This window comes from Ambystoma mexicanum, chromosome 3p, assembly GCF_040938575.1.
Source record: "Ambystoma mexicanum isolate Mex_15411 chromosome 3p, UKY_AmexF1_1, whole genome shotgun sequence".
In the NCBI taxonomy this organism is placed as follows: domain Eukaryota; kingdom Metazoa; phylum Chordata; class Amphibia; order Caudata; family Ambystomatidae; genus Ambystoma; species Ambystoma mexicanum.
This window is the reverse complement of record NC_090925.1, coordinates 870,328,590-870,345,497: the sequence shown is the minus strand read 5'-3', so window position 1 is coordinate 870,345,497 and position 16,908 is coordinate 870,328,590. Positions and strand designations below refer to the sequence as shown.

At 49.7% G+C, this 16,908-nt stretch overlaps 1 protein-coding gene and 1 long non-coding RNA gene across 5 annotated transcripts in view; one reads left to right on the top strand and one right to left on the bottom strand.

Annotated features, from left to right (window-relative positions):
* The window catches only part of LOC138581031 (sulfotransferase 1B1-like), a 537,627-nt gene that overhangs the window by 272,639 nt on the left and 248,080 nt on the right, over positions 1-16,908 (bottom strand). The window contains exon 1 of one of the 3 annotated variants that reach the window (XM_069652052.1): positions 320-473. The exons of the other annotated variants lie outside the window; for them this stretch is intronic. The gene's annotated coding sequence lies outside the window, so the exon portion shown is untranslated. Of the gene's footprint in view, positions 1-319; positions 474-16,908 lie in introns of those variants that run through there. 3 annotated transcript variants of the gene reach the window in all.
* The window catches only part of LOC138581033 (uncharacterized), a 470,134-nt gene that overhangs the window by 422,148 nt on the left and 31,078 nt on the right, over positions 1-16,908 (top strand). The gene's annotated exons all lie outside the window — the stretch shown is intronic.

Below are 16,908 nucleotides of genomic sequence, written 5' to 3'. Positions count from 1 at the left end.
TCGCGTGCTGTCCCAACAGACCAGCATTGTAAAGGGTGAAGAGGAGGGAGGCATGACTTAAAATATCTCTCGATTTACCCCACTAACCCAGACATTAAAAAAGCCGACAGGGAAATACGCCATAGCATGATAGCAGCAGAATTCGAAAAGGGGGAAAGTTGACCATCCTGAATTTAGTCATCACGTTGAAACTGTGACACCAATGAGCTGATAAAACCTTGTAAAAATGAACCCGAATGGCTCGTCGCGCCGACCCCACACGCCCCTTTGTACACCGACTGCCCCCTGAGTTCTTGAATTCAGGATTACATGGACTCACCTGGCACTGGCCGAGGAAGGTGGAATTCTCGTGTAAACTGAAGCCTGGCACTACTTGGGGTTAGCTGGCTGCTGTTACAAGAGTGACAGAGGCTTGCACAGAACCGCCACAGCAAACGCCCTGCTGCGAAGAAAGTTCAACTTTGGACAAACAAACCCAGCAGCACTCAGATAAAGACGGTGCCTGGTTACAAAAGCAAGAGCAGCAGTCTTCAGTCTGTGCAGCCCGAACCAAACGCAAAAAAAGGTTGTGTGGGCTTGTTTGATAAATGACTTCATCCAGCTCGGTCTCGTTTTTGCCCATTTGCTTGGCCTAGTTTTTTTTATCCATTTGACATGCTTTTATTGAATTCCAAGCAGCTTCGTAGTGGGAATGTTGTTTACGTGATATAAACAGCTGTTAACCTTTTGACATACTAAGCAAGAGGCTTGACGCTTCCGCCTAGGGACTCTAAGCATGTACATGGATGGGAGACTGTGCTGGCATTAATGAAGACAGGACACTTGATGCGTAACTGTGGTATTTATTGAATACTTGAGGGGAAGGGATCAACTAGGGATTGCAGTGTCCAGGGGCAGGGGGTATTAGGGTGGCCAACTCTTTGATAGTCTTTCACGGGACACTTGCCCACAAGGCGGTGATGACGTCACGTCATTCACATTTGGCCCGCCCCTTTTTTATGTACATTTTTTTAATAGCTCTTAATTCCTGGCTTAATTGAAATGCAAAAGGTTTGGCCTTGGGAGGTGATGGTCACGTTTTTTTAACTGCAAACATGACCATCAGGACCCCAGGAACAAAGCATTAGCATTTGAATGAAGCCAGGTGTCCGAGCTTTACAGCTCGACCTGCAGGCGCAAAAGGAGCCGGGGCTGCGGAGCCGCCCAGAGATAGAAAGCAGCAGGCTGCAGCGCCGTGCTGTGTACATGGCCACTTCGGTTTGCAGAGTGGCGGTGCTAGAGGCAGGTTATCCGGACGAAAGTCAGGACAACCTGCGTCCCGCACAGCCACTCTACAAACTGCAGGACATAGTCCCCAATTGCAAGACAATCCCGCGAAATCTGGGACAGTTGGCCACCTTAGGGGTTATAACTGTACTCAAAGTCCTGTGGTCTTTATTGCAGCAGTGGATTCTCTGCTGCTGTCAGGTCCCTTCAGGTGAGGCACACCAATTACACCAGAGCCCCCAGGAGGCTGTCCCCAGCCATGGCGTTACGCTCTGGTGTCAGTGTGCTGAGTAGGTAGGCCTGTGAGCCTGCTGACTCCATTGTTCAGGAGGAACTCGGGGGCAGTCATGTCGCTGCGCTCTCCCGCCGGCTTCTGCTGAGCTGCACATTCCTCGCGCTTCTCGCCCCAGATATAGCGAGATCGCCTTCCAGCGATCTTGCGACAGAAAGTCCCCATACACCTCCTTTGGTGGGAAAAGGAACAGGTGATCAATGCATAACAAAAGTATGAGAACTTGCTGGTTGTCCTCCTCTCGCGCTGGAGTCTGCCTTGTTCAGAGGGTGTGTCTGATTGGCAACTTGGGACATGGGGAGATTCAGGTGGATCGGGTTCTCCTTGTGTCATTTCTCTCTGTGCTTCCTCAGGCGGGGACGACAGGTTCATTCTTCTGGGTTCTTCGCCATGCAGCGTTCCCAACGAGTTCTCCTTGGCATGTTGCAGTTTGCTGGACTGGCCTTGCTGGGACAGTCCTTCTCCTGCTTCGTCGTATGGGTGGTTGGTGGATTCTCTTCTGCAGTACAAGGCCACTCTTTCCAAGTTCCATCGCCTACCATCAGTGGTGCATATGTGGTTGGGCCCTGTGGCAATGATTTCTATGGGTCTACTGTATTTGGATCCGGTCATTATGTCTTTATGAGAAAGGCGTAGTTTTACCAGGTCGCCTTCGCTGACTGCTGTGTGTCGAGCAGCCCTGCGTTTGTCCCCTTGAGCCTTCATGACTTCCTTGTTTCTTTGCATGCAAAATACTATGTCCTGCATGTCCACATCTTCGTCTGCCCTTACTTGGTGTAGCCAAGGCGGTACCAGCGTGGGCGCCGCCCTTCTTCCTTTCAACAATTGGAAGGGTGAAACGCCTGTGATGGCGTATGGTGTGATGCGGTGGGTCGCGACAGCCTTTTAAACTGTCTTGCTGGAGTCTAATCCCTATGCATGCGCTAACTGTAGTGCTTCTTTGATGAAGCGGTTTGCTCTCTCAACCAGCCCGTTGGCTTGAGGGTGGTACAGACTCGCTCTCAACTGTCGAATGTTGTGTTTTTGGAGGAATCTCTCAATTTCACAGGAGACTAGTTGCACCCCATTGTCGGTCACTATTTCTTCTGGGAGGCCTTTGCGCTGGAAAACGGCGGTGGGCGCCTTAATGACCGTGCTGGTGGCGATGTCTGAGGTGAATTCAACCTCCACCCACTTGGAAAAGTTGTCCACCATGACGATTCCATACTTGTGCTCTGAGGACATGCTGTCCAGTGGGCCTATGAAGTCCAGTCCTATTTTGTGCCACACTCCTTTGGGAACCTCGGTCGGCATCATGGGGGCTTGCCCCACTGACAAGCGTTTGTCGCTGTTGGTGCATTCGTGGCACCTTTCTATCATGGCCCGTATGTCCTAGTCCATGCCTGGCCACCAGTAGGCGTTGCATACTCTAGGCCTTGTCATGTTGCTGCCTCGGTGGCCCGAATGTGCTCTGCACAGGATGACTTTCCGGATGCCTCTGGGGGGAAATCACACGGTCGCCTCGCAGAATGAGGCCGTTCATGGTCATTATTTCATTGCTCAATTTCCAGTAGGGGCGTAGCCCTTCTGGGACTGCTCTTTCATTTGGCCATCCTTCGCAGGCCCACTCTGCTACGCGGCAGAGGGCTATGTCCTGTTCGTATTCATCCTGCCATTGGCACTCACTTAGCTCCATAAAGTCGCTGTTCTTAAGGTGGCCTATGGAGGCCACTACACAATCGTCCTCGAGGAATGTGGTTCCTAGGCATTGTGGTTCAGGAGCCTAGACATGCAATCTGCTTGAGCGTTCTTCCAGCCTGCTATGTGGGCAATCTCATAGGTGTATTCTTGGAGTTTGGCGGCGATTCTGGCCAGTCTCAGTGTGGCGGTCTTTGTGCCTTCTGGCTTAACATGTGTATGAGGGGTTTGTGGTCGGTGACCAATCGGAATTTCTACGGCCCAGGCACACGCTAACATCTCCTTTTCTACTGTGGAGTAGTTCTTCTCCGATGCTGACAGGGCCTTTGAGGCAAACACTACAATGTACTCAGAGTCACCCCTTTTTTGGGTTAGAGTGGCGCCTAGCCCGTAGGCGCTGGCATCGGTCGTGATGCATGTCTCCCATTCTGGGTTGAAGGGTTTTTAAGCAGGGTGCATGGAGGATCCTCCTTTTGATTTCCTTGAATGCTTAATCCTGCTGTGGTCCCCACACGTAGCTTGCGCCTTTCTTGAGGAGTTCCCTCATGGGAGATGTGGTTTCTGAGAATCCCGGGACGAATTTTGCGTAGTATTCCGCAAGGCCCAGAAAGGAGCGGAGTTCGTCTTTAGACATCGGGGCCGGGGCGTCAGTTATGGCTTCCAGGAGGTTCTTTTTGGGGCTCACTCCCTCTTTCGAGATGCGATAGCTGAGGTATTCGTCTTCCCCCACGCCGAATACGCATTTCTTGTGGCGCAGGTGGGCACCAGATTCCTGCAATCTACTCAGTACTGCGGCAAGTGCTTTGTCGTGGGTCTCAGAGTTCTTTGCATACACAAGTATGTTGTCCTGAAAGTAGGAGACGTTCGCGATTCCATTCAACAGGGAACTCATCATCCTCTGCAACACGGATGCTGCTGAGGACAGGCCAAACGGCATTCTGGTATACTGGAACGTGCCGAACAGAGTGATGAATGCCGTGAGCAGGCGCAAGGATTTCTGCAGGCTGATTTGGTGGTAAGCGTCACGCATGTCCAGCTTCGAGAACACTGTTGCTTCTTTCATCATGAGCACTATCTCACTGATGCTGGGGAGTGGGAAGCTGTCGGTGACGACTTCTAGGTTGAGGCTTCTGAGATCAATGCAGACTCTGTGGTCATTTGAAGATTTCTTTTTTATGAGTACTACTGGACTCAACCATTCTGAGGAGTCTACTGTTTCGATGGTGCCCTCTTCATCCATTTTCTGGAGGTGAGCTTCCAGCGCAGGTCTCACTGTGGCAGGTACAGACCTGACCTTGTGCTTCACAGGCACTGCGTTGGGTTTGAGGCGGATCTTGTGGACATAGTTCTTAATTTCTCCTGGGGTTTCAGAGAACAGGCCAGGGAAGGCTTCTTTCCAACTCAGCGCTCCTCCTGAAGAGACCGCAAGCAACTGTTCTGGTGTGCTGGGGTCTAGCCTTATGCTGAGCCTGTGTTGATCATCCCACCCTAGCACGGTGGGGCCTTGAGAAGCAAAGTATACTTTTGTCGTGGTGAACCTGCCTTTGAACTCAATCCTTGCTTTAATGTAGCCGAGTAGATCCACGGTGGCACCTCCGAAGACCATTGGCTTTTATCTGGTGGTTCTAATTTCAACTTTGTCTCGCCCCATCATCTCTTTATAGGTGTTGATGGGCAGGATGGTGAGGTCTGAGCCTGAGTCGGCCATGACTCGTGTTTCCATGCCGTTCACTTTTATTGTACAGTGGGGCTTTTCTCTCCTGGCTTGGGGGGCGTTGACCATTATGACCATGGGTCTGTCGTGTAACTCGTCTTCACTCGACTCTCTGTTGCCATCGATGCAGGTGACTGCCTTTCCTTTCCACGTGCAGGCCTGGACCACATGGCCGAAGCGTCTACATTTTGAACACTCCTTGTTCCTGGCGGGGCATTCAGGATCACTGGCCATGTGTTTGGTGCTGGCGCATTTGTAGCACTTTGGTGCATCTCTTTGTCTGGGGCCTTTGTCTCTGGCGTTTTCACGGGGCTGTCTTTCCCTGCGCCCTCTCCATTGTAGTGCCGATATGTCGGGTACCGGCGACGGATTCCTGACCTCTTTGCGCCTGCTGGTGGTTTCTTCTTCGGCTCTGGCTATTTGGATGGCCTTGTCGAGGTCTACTTCCTTCTCCTGGATGAATTTATCCTGCACTTTTCTGGAATTGGTGTGTACCACAACCATGTTGCAGATGACTTGTTCTGCTTTGTCACCGAATGCCAGTTCCCTCATCCTGGTAAAATAGTTGTCGACTGGTTCATTGCCCTCCTGCTTGCGAGTGTAGAACCTCAGCTGTGCACACCACATTTTCTGTTGGTGAACCGCTTCACGATGCGTCAAATTTCTTCCTTCGTCGTCTTCGCCAGCGTCTGGCATGGCCTTTACTCCTGCAAATATGCGCTGCACCTCGACCCCCATTGTGTTTAACAGCATTGCTTTCTTCCTGGCCGGTGCATATTCCGTTCCGCCCATCGCTTCCAGGTATGTGGTAAAAAGCGGTTCCCACTGTGTAATTGCCGGGGTCCTGGCCGAGGAGAGGAACGCGGGGGGGGTGGCACCTTGCATGGTGGGTGCTCTGGGTTCTCGTTCCTAGTCGCCAATTATGTGGTGGCCTTAATGAAGACAGAACACTTGATGAGGTAACTGTGGTATTTACTGAATACTTGAGGGGAAGGGATCAACTAGGGATTGCAGGGGCAGGGGGTATTACTGTACTCACAGTCATGTGGTCTTTATTGCAGCAGTGGATTCCCTGCTGCTGTCAGGTCCCTTCAGGTGAGGCACACCAATTACACCAGAGCCCCCAGGAGACCGTCCCCAGCCATGGCGTTACGCTCTGGTGTCAGTGTGCTGAGTATGTAGGCCTGTGAGCCTGCTGACTCCAATGTTCAGGAGGAGCGCAGGGGCAGTCCTCTCGCTGGCTTCCCGCCAGCTTCTGCTGAGCTGCACGTTCCTTGCGCTTCTCGGGCCGAGATCTCGCGAGATCGCCTTCCCGTGATCTCGCGACCGGAAGTCCCCACAGAGACCACCAGGGAAATATCAGGTTACCAACTGTGACGCTGTTGGGAGCTTGGACGCGTGAGAGGTGTTGCGCGGTTGGCGGATGCGTTTGGAAGTGGTGGGTAGTTGGCGGAGCTGGGGACGGGGTGTGAGTTGGTGGGGGGCGTTTGTTTGCGGTAGGGTAGCTGTTGGTATGGATTGGTGGGGTGTGGTTGTTTGCGGTTGGGTGGCTGGTGGTGTGGAATTGGGGGTGGTGGTTGTTCGTGGTTAGGTGGCTGGAGGTTTGTGTGGAAGTGTGGGTGTCGCTCGGGTTGGTCGCGGTGGGTGGGCGGCAGCGCGCGGTGCCTCGCCTGAAGCGCATGTGTAGGCATACGGGCTGGGGTCTTGCGGGTCTGCGCGCCGGTCTCCGGGCTCGCTGGGTGGTGTGAGTTTGGGGTGTTGTGACTGTTGTTGTGGATTGGTGGGGTGTGGTTGTTTGCGGTAGGGTGGCTGGTGGTGTTGAATTGGGGGTAGTGGTTGTTTGTGGTTTGGTGGCTGGAGGTTCGTGTGGAAGTGTGGGTGTCGCTCGGGTTGGTCGCGGTGGGTGGGCGGCGGCGCGCGGTGCCTCGCCTGAAGCGCATGTGTAGGTGTACGGGCCGGGGTCTCGCGGGTCTGCGCGCCGGTCTCCGGGGCTTGCTGGGTGGTATTTTGAGTGGTGGGGGGTGTGTGTTTGCGGTGGGGTGGCTGGTGGTGTTGGATTGGGGGGGGTGGTTGTTTGTGGTTGAGTAGCTGGTGGTTTGTGTGGAAGTGTGGCCTGTGTGTTGATTGGTGGGGTTGGTGCACATCATCCTTTAGGATGGGGAAGCGCCTGCGTGGGTCCGCCCGCGCATTCGATAATTAAGAAGAAGAAGAAATATCAGGTTGGGTCCGCCCACGCATCTGATAATTAAGAAGGAAATATCAGGTACTTTGCTGTGCAGTGCAGGTCGCTGTGGGTGAAGTAATATGGCAAGCACCCGGGGTGGTGGTATTTAACGTCAGGTTACGTTGTTAGGTTTGTCGGTGCTGAATTAGAAAAAAATAACAAAAATATTGATGCACGAACATTATGCCACGCGCGTCAGGGTAGGTGCTGTTTTCTGCTTCGGTCCTCCCAGGGATCATACGTTGAATGATCGCATTGAAATGTTAAATTACTACTGGTGGGTCGAGCACATTGTGGACAATGTAAATTGGGAGGTTTTTGTGTTTGTGTGCGCGCCGAGCATGTTCTTCGTTCCTGTGAAGGATCCACGTTTTAAGGATGGGAACGAACATTCCAAGCACCGCGTCTCTTCCTCCAGACACGCGGAGCTGAGCAAAAGCAGGGGAGCATCTGCACGCCACAAGGCCCAGTACCCCGAAGAACTGCCTCTAGCTCAGTGGGTTGAGTAATTGCGGCTCACACTGCGTGCGATATGTGTACAGGGCCATATAAATAACAATTCATCGAATGCCGTGGAGAGGAATAACAAGGCAAGGGGGTTTGAGGGGACAACTTTCAAAGATCGATTTACGTGTTTTAAAACGCACGGAGGTGGCTTGTGAATAAACACGGTTTGCCATTAACATTTGCTCTGCCTCCACTGTCCCCTTAGCTATATGATCGTCCAGATACTGGCGCAGTGGACCTTTCCTAGTTGACCGGCCTAAAGAAGCCAAGGGCAATATGCATAGTTTGTCAAAAACACTTATAGAGGAGCTAGTACGTGCTTAGTACCCAGAGCTTTCTAAGCGGGGACCCGGGATCGAACCTGTGTTGTTCGGTCTCGTTTTGTTTCCAAGGGGAGCATGTTGTGCTGAGCTTCTCTCTCTCTCTCTCTCTCTCTCTCTCTCTCTCTCTCTCTCTCTCTCTCTCTCTCTCTCTCTCTCTCTCTCTCTCTCTCTCTCTCTCTCTCTCTCTCTCTCTCTCTCTCTCTCTCTCTCTCTCTCTCTCTCTCTCTCTCTCTCTCTCTCTCTCTCTCTCTCTCTCTCTCTCTCTCTCTCTCTCTCTCTCTCTCTCTCTCTCTCTCTCTCTCTCTCTCTCTCTCTCTCTCTCTCTCTCTCTCTCTCTCTCTCTCTCTCTCTCTCTCTCTCTCTCTCTCTCTCTCTCTCTCTCTCTCTCTCTCTCTCTCTCTCTCTCTCTCTCTCTCTCTCTCTCTCTCTCTCTCTCTCTCTCTTCCCCCCCCTTTCTAAGCTGGAAGTGCGGGTGACATGACAGTTGCAGGAATGAGGAGACTGAAAACCAGGATGTGAGGTGGAAAAAACTTTGGCTACAAGCTTTATTTTAGTACCAGCCATGGTGCAAAAGAAAAACCAGCCATAAAATCACATAAGGATAACAATACTATATTTTGGGGACAGAGGGAACAGGTGAGCGGGGGGGCCCTAATCCCAATTAGGGGCCGCTCGAGGCTGATCCCCGCCGCCATTCATATGAAAGCTTGTGACAATTGTTTGGCCACAGCGTGTGAGCTGTGACATGTTCATAAATTGCTTGTCTTTTGGAGCAGGTTCTGTCTGCTTTCTCTTGTCCTTTCCAAGTGAGGTGGGGAGGTGTGCGCTTGTGTGCCTTTTATTGCTGTCCAACCTGACCAGGTTTAGCACTTGCGCCCTCTCTTGCTCACAGGGTGATTTTCGCTGAAGTTATGGCTCTTGATCCACATTTCTTGATAAAACAAAACCCCCGTTGTGAAGCCTTTCTCTTGGTACTCCTCGGGATGTGTTCTTAGAGCCATTTTGATTTTTTGATCATGTGTTTTGTAGTTTTCCATGGATGGAGGCGTTTTAGCCTCTTGGTCTACTCTTTGGAGATGAATTTGGCACTTTCTCCACACATGATCCACTTGTTTTTGAAGCCCCCACGCTCCATTTGTGGGCTAGTTATTTCCTCGGGGGTGGGTTCTAGGAGCCTTACTAGGGTCTTCCCTGCTCCTGATCCACTTGTGCTATGAGACCCCTTCCGCGCATTAGGCTGCTTGTTTTTACAGCTGGGTGGGTTCAAAGAGCCTTAGTGGGTTTTTACCCAGCTCCCGATCCACTTGCATTGTGAGACCCCCTCAGCGCTTAAAGCTGCTTGTTTTTAAAGCCGGGGTGGGTTCAAAGAGCCTTACTAGAATTTTCCCTGCTCCCGATCCACTTGTGTTGTGAAACCCCTTCAGTGCTTGTGTTGTACTATTTCGCTGCTCGGGTGGGTTCTAAGGGCTTAGCTGGGAACTTCCCCTGCTCACGATCCACTTGCGTACCCCAGTGCGCTTATCTTGGATAAAAAATGCGAGGGGGTGGGTTCCGGAGCCTTACTAGGAACTTACCCAGCTCCTGATCCACTTGTGGTGAGACCCCCCCTTCTGCATGCGTGGAGGTGGATACTTGAGGCTTACTAGTACATGTTTCTGCTCAAGTTCCTCTCTCCTTTTCAGTTTTGTAATACCCCTAGAGCTCCCACCTGTATTGATGTTATCTGGTGGATTCTGAGCGCCTGGGTCTTCTATAACTGTATTTACCTAGAAGATTAACTAATAGACAAAAGACCCCCGGTATTTTAAAAAGCCCTTCTTGGAGTTGAATTTTTATGTTTATTTTTAAAGTGAGGCGTTTTAGCCTCCCCTAATATTATGATTGTGCTCCCTCTTCTGCATCGCCCTCGCTATAGCTTTCCTTACCGTTATTTGCAGGGTGGGAGGGATGGTTTTTTAGACCTGCAGCCGTCCTGCTGCTGTTCGTGGCTGACGGGGAGGAAGCATGAGAAGGGGCACCTTGCCCCCACCAGATAAAGGCAAAATTCGGCCTGGGGGCAAGGCAGCCCTTTCTTTGAACTTCAAAAGGCCCCCGCTCTGCATCCGACAGGATGGGCAGGGGGGCCTTTGAAGTATGGAGGGCAAGGTGACAGGGGGCAGCGACTACCGGTTGTCACCTGCCGCTCTCACCTCACCCTCCTGTGCGGGAGACGCGCTGTCTGGGTTCCTATTGTTAAGGGACCCAGCAGCCCGTCCCCCACCATGTGCATGCTAAGTGGGGCAGCGCCAAAAGGCACTGCCCCACCGGATTTAGCACAAATCCCCCACCTTCCAGCTTACGGCCCCGGGCCTCCCATCCGGGTGGGCCCGGGTGTATATGCCTCTCTCTGCGCTGTCACTCCCCTCTCTGTGCTGTCACTCCTTCTCACTCTCTGTGATGTCTCCTGCTGCACTGACACTCTCTCTCTCTGCCCTGCCTCTGTGGTGTGTCTCCCTCTGCGCCGTCTCCCTCTGCGCTGTCTTTCCCCTCGCTGTGTTTCTCTTTGTGCTGTCTCTCTCGATGCACTGTCTATGCCCTGTCTTGCTCTATGTGCTGTCTGTCTATGCTGTCTGTCGCTCTCTCTCTCTCTCTCTCTCTCTCTCTCTCTCTCTTTCTCTCTCTCTGTTCACTCACTCTCTTTCTGTGCTCTCTCTGGGTCCTCTCTCTCTCTGTGCTGGCTCTTTCTATACTGCCTCTGCGCTGTCTCTCTCTGCTTTGTCACCATCCCTCTCTGTGCAGGTTTCTTACACTCACCCTTTATTGCTCATGTTTCCTCTTGCTCATCACCAAAGCACCCTCTTTCAATGGCCTCCTCCCTTCCTCTATTCACCTTCTTGTTTCATTGCACACCTGCCCCCCTATCACATCCTCCTGTGAAACTTCGAATTCTCCTCCTTGAACCCCAGTGCCTATTAACGTGAAATGCAAAAAACAGAAACACCAAAACTATTGGCATTGCCAATGCTTCTTTTTGTTGCTAGCGCAGCTTCAAAGGCAGCCAGGCACTGTGATCTCTGACCTCTCTCCAACACATCCCAGAGAGTAGAAGACACAGAGGGGACAGGAGAAACCAGTGCTTAATTTGTCGGGCTGTTCAGCCATGTCACTTTTCTGAGCCCCGGCTCTTACTGTCTCACATACAGTTTGATTATGATTTGGTGTTTTGGAAACTTTACTATTTTAACTGCCAGTCTGTGAGGAATTCGACCATCCACACGGGGAGAATGCACTTGCCTGGTCTTTTTTTATTTTTTAATAATGAAAATGAATGATGGGAGATCGGCCTCCGAGAAATGTGCGAGGTCATTCCGTGCACATTTCATCTGCTTACTGCGCAAAACGCATAGTCACGTGCACTCCAGCAAGACACAGCCTACAGATGCCGTCCTTCCATGTCATATTCAGCTGGAATGTGACAGCCCCGGGTACATCAAAACATCTCAAGAAGGGGGAAAGGACCACATTCTCCAGCTATGGGTAGCCTAATTTAAATAGCAAAGGCTCCATGGATGTGCATTCCTTTTGTCTATTCCGGCTGGTGGCAGTGCATACTAATGAGATAAATGAAGCAAGCCCGAGAGCCATGGTTGCCGGAAAAGACAACAGGAAAGGCGGGGCTAACGCCCCTTTGGTAAGCAATGTGTTAACTTGAAGCTAGTTCCCACCTCTGTATGAAAGGCAGTGAACGGCCTGTCTGGGTCCAGCAGTTACCGCAGGTGTCCCTGAGAGCAGACCCCTTTCAGAGGGACGAAGGATTTGATTTGGAGAGACAGGAAGTCTGCTCCCAGCACAAACTTCAAGGGAGACTTGCGCTTTATTCAAGAGTGACAGAGGGCTCAGTTAACCAGAGAGACACTTTGATCTACAGCAGACAGGAAGATCGGTGGGACTTAGGCATGTGTTGTCACTCTTTGTCTGTCCTGTTGCAGTGTGTGCTAGTCCTGACCTCATACACAACAAAAGAGTGTTGGTGGGGACCCAGGATTGGTTCATTAAGTTAGGCTTAGCCTGCACCAATCACTGCGGCCCATTTGGCTTTAGGAGAGGGCTGAACCGCTCACTTGATAAATCATCCAACGACTTCGAAAGGAGCATATTTATCTGCAGGATTACGACATGCCAGAATGGCTTAGCGGGGTCCCTGCTGCCACATGTCCGTGGATGGGGAGCCCCCAGACTTTATAAAGAAATTGTTTCTTTTAGAAGTCAATCTGCTTCAAAAAGAAACAATTTCTTTTTTGAAGTTTGAGGGTTCTCTCTTTCCGGGAAGCAGGCATGCCTTGCTGGAGAGGAGCAAATAACAGAAGGGGCGGGGCGTGGCTCAGACTCTGCAGACGTCTGTTTCCAATTGTGCTTCCGCTCAGCCTCTTCAAACCCTGTGCAGACCAACACTGGAGGGCATTTGAAGGCAATGGTGAGTTGATTTGTTTGTCTGCTCATAAGGATTGTGCTAGTCGCTTGGCAGTAGGGTTTCCCTGGGGGCTGTTTCCATCAGAACTCTGACAGCCTTCCCTAGAAACCGGTAAGGTTGCAGGCCTTTCAGATGGTGAGGCTATGTACTATCTGCCTTATATTTACATGTACATATTTAACACACCCAAAAACATATTTTTTTTTCATATAACGTTTTCCTCATATAATATATTTGTATAAAGCATGCCTTTATGCACATTGAAACACAAACAGGTAACCTTTTTACACATGACCTTTTGTCTTTAAGTCTTGAAAGTACATTTTCAAAATCCACAGGCCATTTTTTGCCTTCTGCTGAATTGCATTCTGGTATTTGTAGTCTTGCATTCACGATGGGGGAGAACATGCCACAATTGTAAACTTGTTGCATGGGATATTTCTATAGATTTATATATATTTGTGTGAGTACTTTACTATGGTTTGTGTACTTTTCAAGTTATTTTTCTAAGACAGAGTATTGTTGAAAGACAAACGTGGGGGTGAAAGTGGAAAGGAAGCGAAGGCAAGTGAGTCATGAATATTTGCCCAGGATGTGGCGGAAGAGGTTACAGTCTTGGAGACTGCAGGGCTTATTTTCTTTGGTTCTGGCCCAATGCTGGTTTTCAGGGTATAAGTCGAGGGTACACCTTTTTCTTTTTCAGAGAGCGGACACAACCTCTGTTGGGTGTTTTTGAGGCCAGCATTGGAGTGAAAAAAAAGTATGCTTGTTCAAGTGTTCAGCTGCTAAGATTTCACCCCAGGTTGCCATGTTCCCAATACAGATACTTACCCACAAGACCACATAAAAGTGTAATTAAAGAACACGTCTCCCATTTGGAGTTTGTATTCCTTGGACTATTTCATAATAATTTGTTGGGTTTAAAAGATGGCTACTTTTATACTTTGTCAGCATATTTATTGCAAATTATCCTGTCCGGATTATTTTTCCAGGTTGATTACTTATTGGTGATCTTCATTACTCCTATCCCTACTCTTCCTCATCCCAGTACTTGTGTATGAGGCCCTTTGCCTCATATACAAGCACTGCAACGAGGTAGAGGGACATGCAGGTAATGCCTGGATTAGTTACCTGTAATTTTCATCTTCCTTGTCCCGGTACTTACTTATGAGGCAAGGTGCCTCACACGTAAGCACTGAGAAGAGGAAGAGGGATGTGGAGGTAATTCTGCGACGAGGAGATTATTTTGGAGATTGGGGTAGGGTGTGGAAGGGAGAGGGTATGTGTGGGGGGATGCAGCGGGGAGGGGTTTGTGCACTAAATCGCAAAGATCGATGTCTAGGCTAAGCAGGCCTGATATGGGCTATTAGTGGCTTTAAAGGCATTTTGGTGGAGCTAGTCTAATCATTTCTTACTTTGGTTTGATTTATTTTTGTAGTGGGCATCTCTGATAAAGCAGTCCTGCTAAATGTAATTACCTGGCTAGACTGGCATTTGGGTGCTTCTAGTCTTGGTATGTCTTAATTTGGCATGCCATGTTTTACTGTGATATGTTTATTACGTGTCTAGACCGGTCTAAATTGTGCAGCCAGTTGGGCATGTTTTGACTGTGGCATGGCATTTTTAATAGCAAAGCATTATATCAATGAAACTATTCAGATTCCTGTGCACTGTTGGTGACTTGCATGTATTGGATTTTTGGATTAGTGTTACCCTACAAAACAATAGTATACACTCAAGCTTTTTACGCAGTTTTTCTCAGAAAGTGTGCTGTATAATGCATTAAAACACATATTCATATTTTTGTCCTAGTGCAGTTTGCAGCATGCTCCTGCAGCAGCAAGATCATGTGTATTGTGCAAGTGTGTTGTCTAGGCCGGCCCAGAGTGTGGCACGACCCATGATTTGTTGCCGAGGTGGGGGCGATCAGTATGGCTCGCTGGCCCCCCCATTTTGTGCTATGCCACTGCGAACAGTAAGACTCTAGAAACTTTGAGGGAGGGTGAAAGTGACACAGAAAGAAGGGGAAGGATAGAATGCAGCAGAAAAGCAGATAGTGAGAACAGGAGATAGCCAGAGAACCAGTGCTTGTCATTGGGCCGGCTCTCGCTCGATCCGAGATCCCGGCACCAGGTGTGTAGCCAGATCTCGGGATCCGGCCAGAGTCAGCCACCAGAAACCCCAAACCCATGCTCTGCGCTAGGTTACATGGAAAAAAAATTGAACAAAAAAAACTGCCCCTGACGGCAAAGCGCTCATGGCAGCAATGAGCTGCTGAGCTGCTCTGCCCCCTTACAGGACTTTGATCCAGGTCACAGCTGCAGGATAAGCAAACTGTAACTTCCTCTGGTGACCCCGTGCGAGGGGTCACCAGTGGAAGTTACAGTCCTCGGCCACAACCCGGTTTATTTATTTATGTAATGTTTGTCAGATCTATGGACCCAGATTATTTATTTATTCATGTAAGGTTTGTCGGATGCTTGTATCCGACAAACCTTGCATAAATAAATAAATATACAGGTATCCACAAACACTGCATGAATACATAAATAGCCCTATTAACATTGGAAAAGTGACACGATGCAGCCACCCAACTGCTCTCAGACGGGAGCTGCAGGAGCTGTGCGGATGGTTCAAGTAAAATAAAACGTTGCTTCTGGCGAACAGAAATCACCCCATTTGAATAGTACCCAATGGGAAGTTTAAAAAAAATAAATAAATGGGATGCAAATTGTGTATTTTAAATAATATTTACTCAGCAACACTGGTCAAAACTTTATCTGCACAGTGAAGTAACTCATCACCAGTGCCATGTAAGTGGTTCTAAAGGGGAATTCATATATAAAGAAATTGCGCTGTTTTAAACTATTATTTTGGACATTTCCTTTGATCGGAGGTCAACTGCCAGCTCTGCCTCCCAACCTCGTCTCCTCAGGCACCGCCCCCCCAAACTCCACCCCCACCCGGACCTTGATGGATCCCCCACCACATTTTTTCCATTTCCACCACTGCAGAGAACAGGGGGAGGGTTGGTGAGGGGGACAAGAGAACAAGAGGCAGAGACACATAATTGGGTATAGAGAAGAGAGAAAGGGATTTTTCTTTTAAAAGAGGGTGAGGAGAAGGAAGATGGCAAGAAGGGGAGACAGGAAATGATGGATAGCTGTCTGCACTGGCTGACCTAGCCCCACCCTTTGGAAGATTGCAAGTTATTATTATTCGGAAAGGCAGCGGAGTAACTTTGCTTAAAATGTTGGGGGGGGGGGACATGACAACTGAAGGAAAGGGGTGGGGTGAAGGGAGGGCGGATGGTGGCTCTGAGGGATCGTTTCAGCCAAATTGTTAAAAAATAATTGGTTGAATGGTAGATTTGACAGAATTCGGTCACCACCATTAGTTTGAAGCCGAAGATAACGAACATGAAGAGCAGTGGTTGCAGGGGACATGGGTTTGTTTTTTTATACCGACGTAAAAAACGGGTTTGCAGAGAAAATGACTACAGTTAATTCTGCTGTAATTTTGTACGTTGGTCAAACAACCTAAATCCCTTTGGGGTAACACTAAACCACTACACCACAAGAGTCCATTGCTGACGCTCTGTTATAACTTTCATAAGACTGGTGGCGTATCTTTACAATTCAATTGGGCCCCCACACATCTTCAGCCGGCCTGCCATGCACCCAGTGACACAACATAACATTCACAAACTTAATTCCACTAGAACATACAAACAATGCATTATTTATCATTCATTCAGACACAAAAGTCAACATACATATGCTTGTACTCACTCACACACAAATGTACCCAGCACCTCCGCTGGCATACATTGTGTGCACACAACATTTATATGTACATTTACAATAACACATGGGGCCCCATTATGAGAATGGAGGTAGCCATGGAGCTCTTAGCTCCATTGCTGCCTCCGTTCCAGACTCCATTACCGGGTTCCTGCAAGGGGGATTTACCGGGTTACTCCGACATAGGAGGACCCAGTAATTCCCCCTTGCAGGAACCCATCCCCATTCCCATTTGAGCCCGCGTAGGGCTCAATGGGAATGGGGAGGGAGGAAATAACGGGCAGATTACATCTGGCCTGTTATTGCCTCCCTCTTCCCCTCGCGGGACCTAGAAAGCACGCCTGGTTTTACCAGGCATGCGATCCGGGTCCCGTGATGGGAAGCTCGTAATCAGCGCTCCCCGGAATGGAGGGGGCTGGTCCCGTACCAGCCCATTCATTACGGGAGCGCCAGCCTTATAATGTGGCCCATGGAAACAGTGGCGCAATGTCCATTCAGCAGACAAGACTTTTTCACACCCTGATACCTGAGATTTTCGGCTACGGTGACTTGACCTAGCTAAACTATAACACCATGGCCGAAAGGACCAGATTCACTAGAATGTCAGCAATTTGCCTGATTTTTTCTTTTATTCAAAGGCAGAAACCATTGG